Source organism: Sturnira hondurensis, unplaced genomic scaffold (assembly GCF_014824575.4).
Source record: "Sturnira hondurensis isolate 20B ecotype Veracruz unplaced genomic scaffold, ASM1482457v3 Scaffold0004338, whole genome shotgun sequence".
Taxonomy (NCBI): Eukaryota; Metazoa; Chordata; class Mammalia; order Chiroptera; family Phyllostomidae; genus Sturnira; species Sturnira hondurensis.
In genome coordinates, this window is record NW_028076969.1 from 3,982,288 (window position 1) to 3,989,271 (window position 6,984).

General features: G+C 40.4%; 1 pseudogene; it reads left to right on the forward strand.

Moving 5' to 3' along the window:
* The first annotated feature begins 664 nt into the window (after positions 1–664).
* LOC118986604 (serum response factor-binding protein 1-like) lies at positions 665–3,795 on the forward strand (annotated as a pseudogene).
* The last annotated feature ends 3,189 nt before the right edge of the window (positions 3,796–6,984 follow it).

Consider the following 6,984-nt stretch of genomic DNA (forward strand, 5'->3'; position numbering starts at 1 on the left):
TTGAGAAATTTAACACAAAGTTGTATAGCTAGATCATGGTGAGCAAAGGGAAATCTGGTGTTAAAAGTTTTAACTTCCATAGTTGAAAGTCTTTTTTTTTTTATAGAGCCAAAAATGCTATCCAAAAAGAAGACCAATTTTGCAACATGAAGTCCAAGCCAGCACAGCTAGATAGAAAGAACATACATGCCCATTATCCCAAAGTTTTCAAAGTTATACAGCAAATGGTGGGGTGGGAGAAAGATGTAAGCTGTTCTGAAAGGATTTACATTAGCTTTAGATAAAGCTGGTGGGAAAAGGTGAAGCAGAGCTAGTTCTGGGATAAGCTCAGCAGAGTCCACCAGGAAAAGTGTCTGCTCCTGTGCACTAGCTGTGAACAGGAGGCTGGAAAATTCATGTCTTAATAAGTGGATAACTGTGGCAAATTGGTGTAGCCATTATGGAAAACAGTATGGAGGGTCCTCAAAAAATTAAAAATAGAACTGTATTTTGACCCAATAATTCCAGTTCTGGGTATTTATCTGAAGATATCTAAAACACTAATTCGAAAGGATATATGTACCCGAGTGGTTATTGCAGCATTATTAACAATAGCCAAGATTTGGATGCGGCCTTAATGTCCATCGGTGCATGAGTGGATAAAGAAGATGATGATGGAGTTCATGTGCCAGCAGCAGAGGATCCTCTTCCTACATCTGCCATGGCTCAACCTGGGACTCTGAACCTCAATAACGAGGTTGTCAAGATGAGAAAACAAGTGAAGAGAATCCGGGTTCTGGTTATCCAGAAACTTGTCAGGAGTGTTGGCAGACTAAAGTCAAAAAAGGGTACTGAAGATGCACTGTTAAAAAAAACAAAGACAGGCACAACGATTACTTGAAAGAATTCATGCCATGAATGAATTGAAACCTGATCTAGTAACAAAATCTGCTTTTGGTGATGATACCAATTTTTAAAATATATTTTATTGATTATACCATTACAGTTGTTCTATTCCCCCCTTCATTCCCCTCCACCCTGCACACCCCTTCCCCCACCCTTCCCCCCCTTTAGTTTATGACCACGTGTCTCAAGTGCTTTAGATTCTACATTTCCCCTACTATTCTTGCCCTCCCCCGTATCTATTTTCTACCTACTGTCTATGCTATTTTCTGTGCCTTCTCCCCCTTCTCCTCCTCCCACTCCCCTATTGCTAACCCTCCATGTGTTCTTCATTTCTATGGTTCCACTCCTGATCTAGCTGTCCTCTTGGTTTGCTTTTGTTTTAGGTGTGGTTGTTAGTAACTGTGAGTTTGCTGTCCTTTCACTGTTCATATTTTTTATCTTCTTTTTCTTAGATAAGTCCCTTTAACATTTCATATAATAAGGACTTAGTGATGATGAACTCCTTGAATTTGACCTTATCTGAGAAGCACTTTATCTGCCCTTCCATTCTAAATGAAAGCTCTGCTGGATATAGCAGTCTTGGATGTAGGTCTTTGGATTTCATGACTTGGAATACTTCTTTGCAGCCCCTTCTTGCCTGTAAAGTCTCTTTTGAGAAATCAGCTGACAGTCTGATGGGAACTCCTTTGTAGGTAACTATCCCCTTATCTCTTGCTGCTTCTTAGGATTCTCTCCTTCATTTTAATCTTGGCTAGTGTAATTATGGCGTGCCTTTGTGTGTTCCTTCTTGGGTCCAACTTCTTTGGGATTCTCTGAGCTTCCTGGATTTCCTGGAAGTCTGTTTCCTTTGCCAGATTGGGGAAGTTCTTCTTTATTATTTGTTCAAATAAATTTTCCACTCGTGGCTGTTTCTTTTCCCCTTCTGGTATCCCTATAATTCGGATGTTGGAACATTTAAAGATGTCCTGGAGGTTCCTAATCCATCTCATTTTTTTTGAATTCTTGTAACTTCACTTTTTCCTGCTTGGTCATTTCTTTCTTCCTTCTGGTCCATCCCCTTGATTTGAGTCCCAGTTTCCTTTCCATCACTGTTGCTTTCCTGTGCATTTCCCTTCATTTCAATCAGTTTAGCCTTCATATGTTCCTCGAATTTGTGGCTAAAATCAACCAGTTCTGTGAGCATCCTGATTACCAGTGTCTTGAATTATGCGTCTGAAAGGTTGGCTATCTCTTGGTCACTTAGAATTATTGGCTCTGGGGCTTCAAGTTCTTCTTGAGCCATAATGTTTTGGTCTGTTCACACCTGTTAGGTATAAGGGGCAAAGCCCTAGGTGTTCACCAGGGCTGGGCGACCCAGTCGCTGGGTTGTGACGCTATATGTGGGGGTGGGGCCAAAGGAAAACAATGGCAGGCACCCTTTGCTTCATCCTGCAGCCACCGAGGGCTGCGCGATTCATTCCACTGCTCTTGAATGTGCGACCTCCGTCAACCGCTGCTGGGTTCGTTGCTGGGGGCTGTGTGGTCCGTCTCACTTCTCATTCCCGCCGTCTCACTTCTCATTCCCGCCGTCTCACTTCTCATTCCCGCCGTCTCAAGCCCTCACTGGGTCCTCCCTACGCTACCCGGGACGCCTGGGCGCCTGGGGTCAGGGAGATCTTTCCTGCCCGAACCTGCTCCACTGCTGGCTCCACCCCTCTTACCCATCGGTAGAATGGTTCCGTCGTTGTTGGACTTTCGTATAGTTCAATTTTCTGTTCTTTGGCTGCGTCTTTGTTCTCCAAACCTTTGTTGTATTCAAACTTGGCTGTGGGAGAAGGCACAGTGTTTCCGCCTACGCCTCCATCTTGGCAGAAGTCCTTGATGATACCAATTTTGAAAAAATCTGTAAAAAGCCTGGTTCTACTGCAGCTGAAAGAGCAACTGCCAGATTGGCAACACACCCTCTTCTGAAGAAAAAAAAAAGATGTGTTAAAAGCTGCTGTCAAAGCCTTTATAGATTCAAGATAAAACGATACTGAAGTTCAGCCATCAAGGAATGCTTCAGGAGAAAATTATTCCGAGGACACTTCAGGTTCAAGTGATGACGCCATTACATTACAGCATGAAGGAGCTATTATCAGTGAGCAAAAAGACAAGCCAAAATGTTGGCAAAGAAACCAATAAGTGGTTCAAAAGAAAAAGTAGCCAAGATGGAACATGGACCCCAAACAGTGGACATTCCAAATTCTCCATCAAAGCCTTCTGAAAAGGACTCTGTGGTTCCCTCTGAACCCTGGAAGATACCTGCTAAGCCCAAAATGAAACTGTTCTGTCAAAAAAAAAAAAAAAGAAAGAAAGAAAGAAAGAAAGCACCCAATAGCTCACTTGGTGAAAACAGTGATGGAGAAGAATTACATGAAGAAGAAGAGTATTTTGATGACAGCACAGAAGAAAAGTTTTACAAACAGTCCTCCATGTCTGAGGATAGTGACAGTGGTGATGACTTTTTCATTGGAAAAATCAGATGGACACAAAAGTAGGAAACTAATTGCCATTCTTCAGTTGTAAAACAAAAATCCCCCCAAAAGGAGTCCCCTAAAGAGAATATACTAGAAACCCATCAGGATTAAGAAATGATCAAAACAAGCCAAGAAGGGAGGGAGGGAAGAGAGGGAGTTTGAATCAGTGTTTTTTCCTTCTTTATCTGGATCTAAAACCTAATTTCTAGAAGAAATTATAGAGAACAAGCTCCAAAAAGCAACACCCCAGGTTTTCAGCATAATGAACCTCAGCTGAAGATTCAGTTTATTAAGCATGCACAGAGGGCCCCAAACCACAGCACATCCTTTGTGGAAAGCAAGCAGGAGGTGAAAGGAACAGCAATCTAAAGTTGCTGTGTTTCAGGGGAAGAAAATTACATTGGATGATTGATTAGTACCTCTTTCTGTGAACTTTTCCATCCAATATTTTTTCTTTTTCTTTTTCTTTTTTTTCCAGCCCATTATTGAAAATCCCCATATTTGAATAAGTCTCTTTGGAGGGGGCATAGAAATAAGTTTATTGTTGTCTTTACTTCTCCTTTTTAAGTGTGTTATATTTATATAAACCTTCCGCAAATCAACTACATAAATTGGTTTTTTAAAATATGCCCTGACTGTTCCCTTTTTAAAAGAATTTTGAGTTTATAACTCTCAGATTTCTTCATTTGTGCTTACCATGAAGTGTACTTCACTGGATTAGGTCTGTATTTCTTTGCTTTGAAAATAAATGTTATGTTGAGATAGATTTAAAATAATGGAAAAGATTGAGGAAATTGTAGCTATTTAAAATATAGATCACCTTTGCTAAAAGCTATTCTTGTTAGCAAAACTAAGGTTAACATAATAATATTTATTATGAGTATACAGATAATAAACCATACAAATAAATACTAAAAAAAGATGGTCGTACATATATTCAATGAAACATTAGTCAGAAGAAAGAATGAAATCTTAACCATTTCCAACAACATGATGGACCAAGAGTGTATTGTGCTAAGTGAACTGAGTAGAGAAAGATGAATACCATATGATTTCACTTACATGTGGAATTTAAAGAACAAAATAAACAAACAAACAAAACAGAAACAGACTCATAGATACAGAGAACAAACTGATGGTTGCCAGATGGGAAGAGGGTTGGAAGGGTGGATGAAGAGGGGAAAGGCACTAAGAAGTACAAATTGTTAATTACAAAATAGTCACAAAAATGTAAAGCACAGCCTAAAGAATATAGCCAATAATATTGTAATAATGACGTATAGTGTCTGGTGGGTACTGAACTTATGGGGGAAATCACTTCGTAAATCATATAAATGTCTAACCACTATGCTGTATACCTAAAACTAATAAAAGTAATACTTAATGTTGACTATAATTGGAAGAAAGTGGTAATAACTATGGAAATAGCCACCTGGAAAGTAATCCTAAATTTCAACAGATATACATGAATATAAGAGGCCTTTTGCCAGAGCTGATCTGCAGCTACTAATAGGCTAACTGCTCTCCTTGTCTCCCTCTCCAGCCACTGTAATTTTCACTTAGAACACCTCAGGATTTGTTTCTTGTTAATGTCATGAAATGAATTCGAAGACACAACCAGGAGTTTGAACATGGACGGTCTTTTACAAAAAAGTGTTTGCATTTAAAAATAGTGGCTGGGATAGGATCTAGAAATCTGTGGTTTTCATACAGTCCAGGGCTCTGGCACTTAATCACAGCTAGGAACCACTGGAGTAAAATATCTTACCTGTTAAGGAAATAAAACCTGTTATTTGGATTCACACGCAGCTATTGCACCTGTGTCTAGGGCCCACTTAACTCCCAATCTTGTTGCTCTTCTTCCACACGGATAAACACTGCAAAGTTGCAAAAAAAATACTGATTTATTTTTATTTCAAAGACATTATAACACAAGGTGATTTCCATTTTCTTCTGATCCCCGAGAACTAATTGTGGGAAAGAAAGCTCTTTTATTAAAGTTTTAAAAAGTATTCTCCTCTATATTCATTTTAGACTAACTTTGAAAATGGAGGTTATCGCAGTATTCATTTATGTAGTGCACTGCCTTGTGTGTCTTGATGAACATTCATTTTGAAGTACTGTGGACCTTCCTAAAAATAAAAGAAACTTTGACTCAAGGTTTCATTGGATTCCTAAAGAAGTCTTGTATGATATAGTGTTGGAGATCCATTTTTCTCTTCTTGCCTACTCACCCAAAGTGAGTGACATGCCCTGTTCCTTAACTAATGAACATTATTTTGTTTTTCACCATTCCTTAACATGCACCCCAAGTTCTGCCCTCCACTATCATCACCCCAAGTTCTACCCCCTCCTTCTGAAAATCATGACTTCCCCCGTTTTTAGTGGCTCTAGCACAATATTCCCTACCTACAGCTTTTCCTCCCCCCGCCCTGCCCGGAATACATCCCTTTTACCCCTTTCTCCAGATGTCCACTTCATGTTGATCTTTCCCTCCATTGAAACCAGGAATGTTTACATACTGTGTTAAGTTGCTAGTTATCTCTGGGGAAGGCTATTTGTCTTCCCACTAGTTCTAAACTCCTTCATGGCACAGATCTCATCTTGTTCTTCCACGTAATTCCACAGAGCCTAAGATATCACTATGCACATTTTAACAATGGGTAAATATTTGTAGTTGTGTTAGGTAGAATAGATAGTAAACCAAGGCAGGGAGGAAGAGGGAGACATGTCTCATCCACCAACTCTGCAGTCCCGAGCCTGGTCTGATAATATGGCCAGGTGTTCCGACATCACAGGAAACAGCATGATAGCACAGGAGGAGGGCAGTCCTTGAAGTTTTATGTATCTTTTCCACTCTCTGGTAAAGAAAGCCTTTGAAACTGTACTTTTGCCTCGAGGTCTGAAAGGCAGGAGAGGGTCCACAATGCTCAAAGAAGAAGCCCATAAAACAACTTTGGTTAATTGCCTGCGTCTGGACACTATATGTTTTAGGAGGGATTCCCTGATGCTTACAGAAAGAGCCCATAAATAACTTTGGGTAACTATCACGTCTTCAATTAGCTGCCTCCAATCACATATCTGTTTTACAACAAGATGAACAAATGTGGTCTGGAGCAAGATAAGGATGCGGGCTACCAGATTACCACACATACCTAAGTTTGGGTAGTCACATCCCCCTGGGAAAGCTGGCACCACTATTACCTGTCAATCAATATGTAAGCTCTTTACCCCACTCTGCCAACTATGTAAGGACTTCCCCTACCTCAGAACAAAGGACTTCCCCTACCCCCCTCTCTCTGATCTCTGGCCACCCAGGCACTTGCCACTCCATACTGTAGCCACCCTTGCCCTTCTTGGCCTTGATCCTATGTCTTTCACCACCCCACCCCCAACCTCACAAGGCCTCTCTTCCCTGAGAACATATCACCATAAACCCTGCTTGCAGGCTCATATACTTGCAGATCTGCAATTCTTACTGCATCTGCGGGAAGAACTGAGTTTCTGGGAGTTTCTAGCATAACAGTTTTATGATCACTATATACCTAAATATACTGTCTAGTATAATGTTGCCCACTGACATTTTTCCATACCTAAGTCA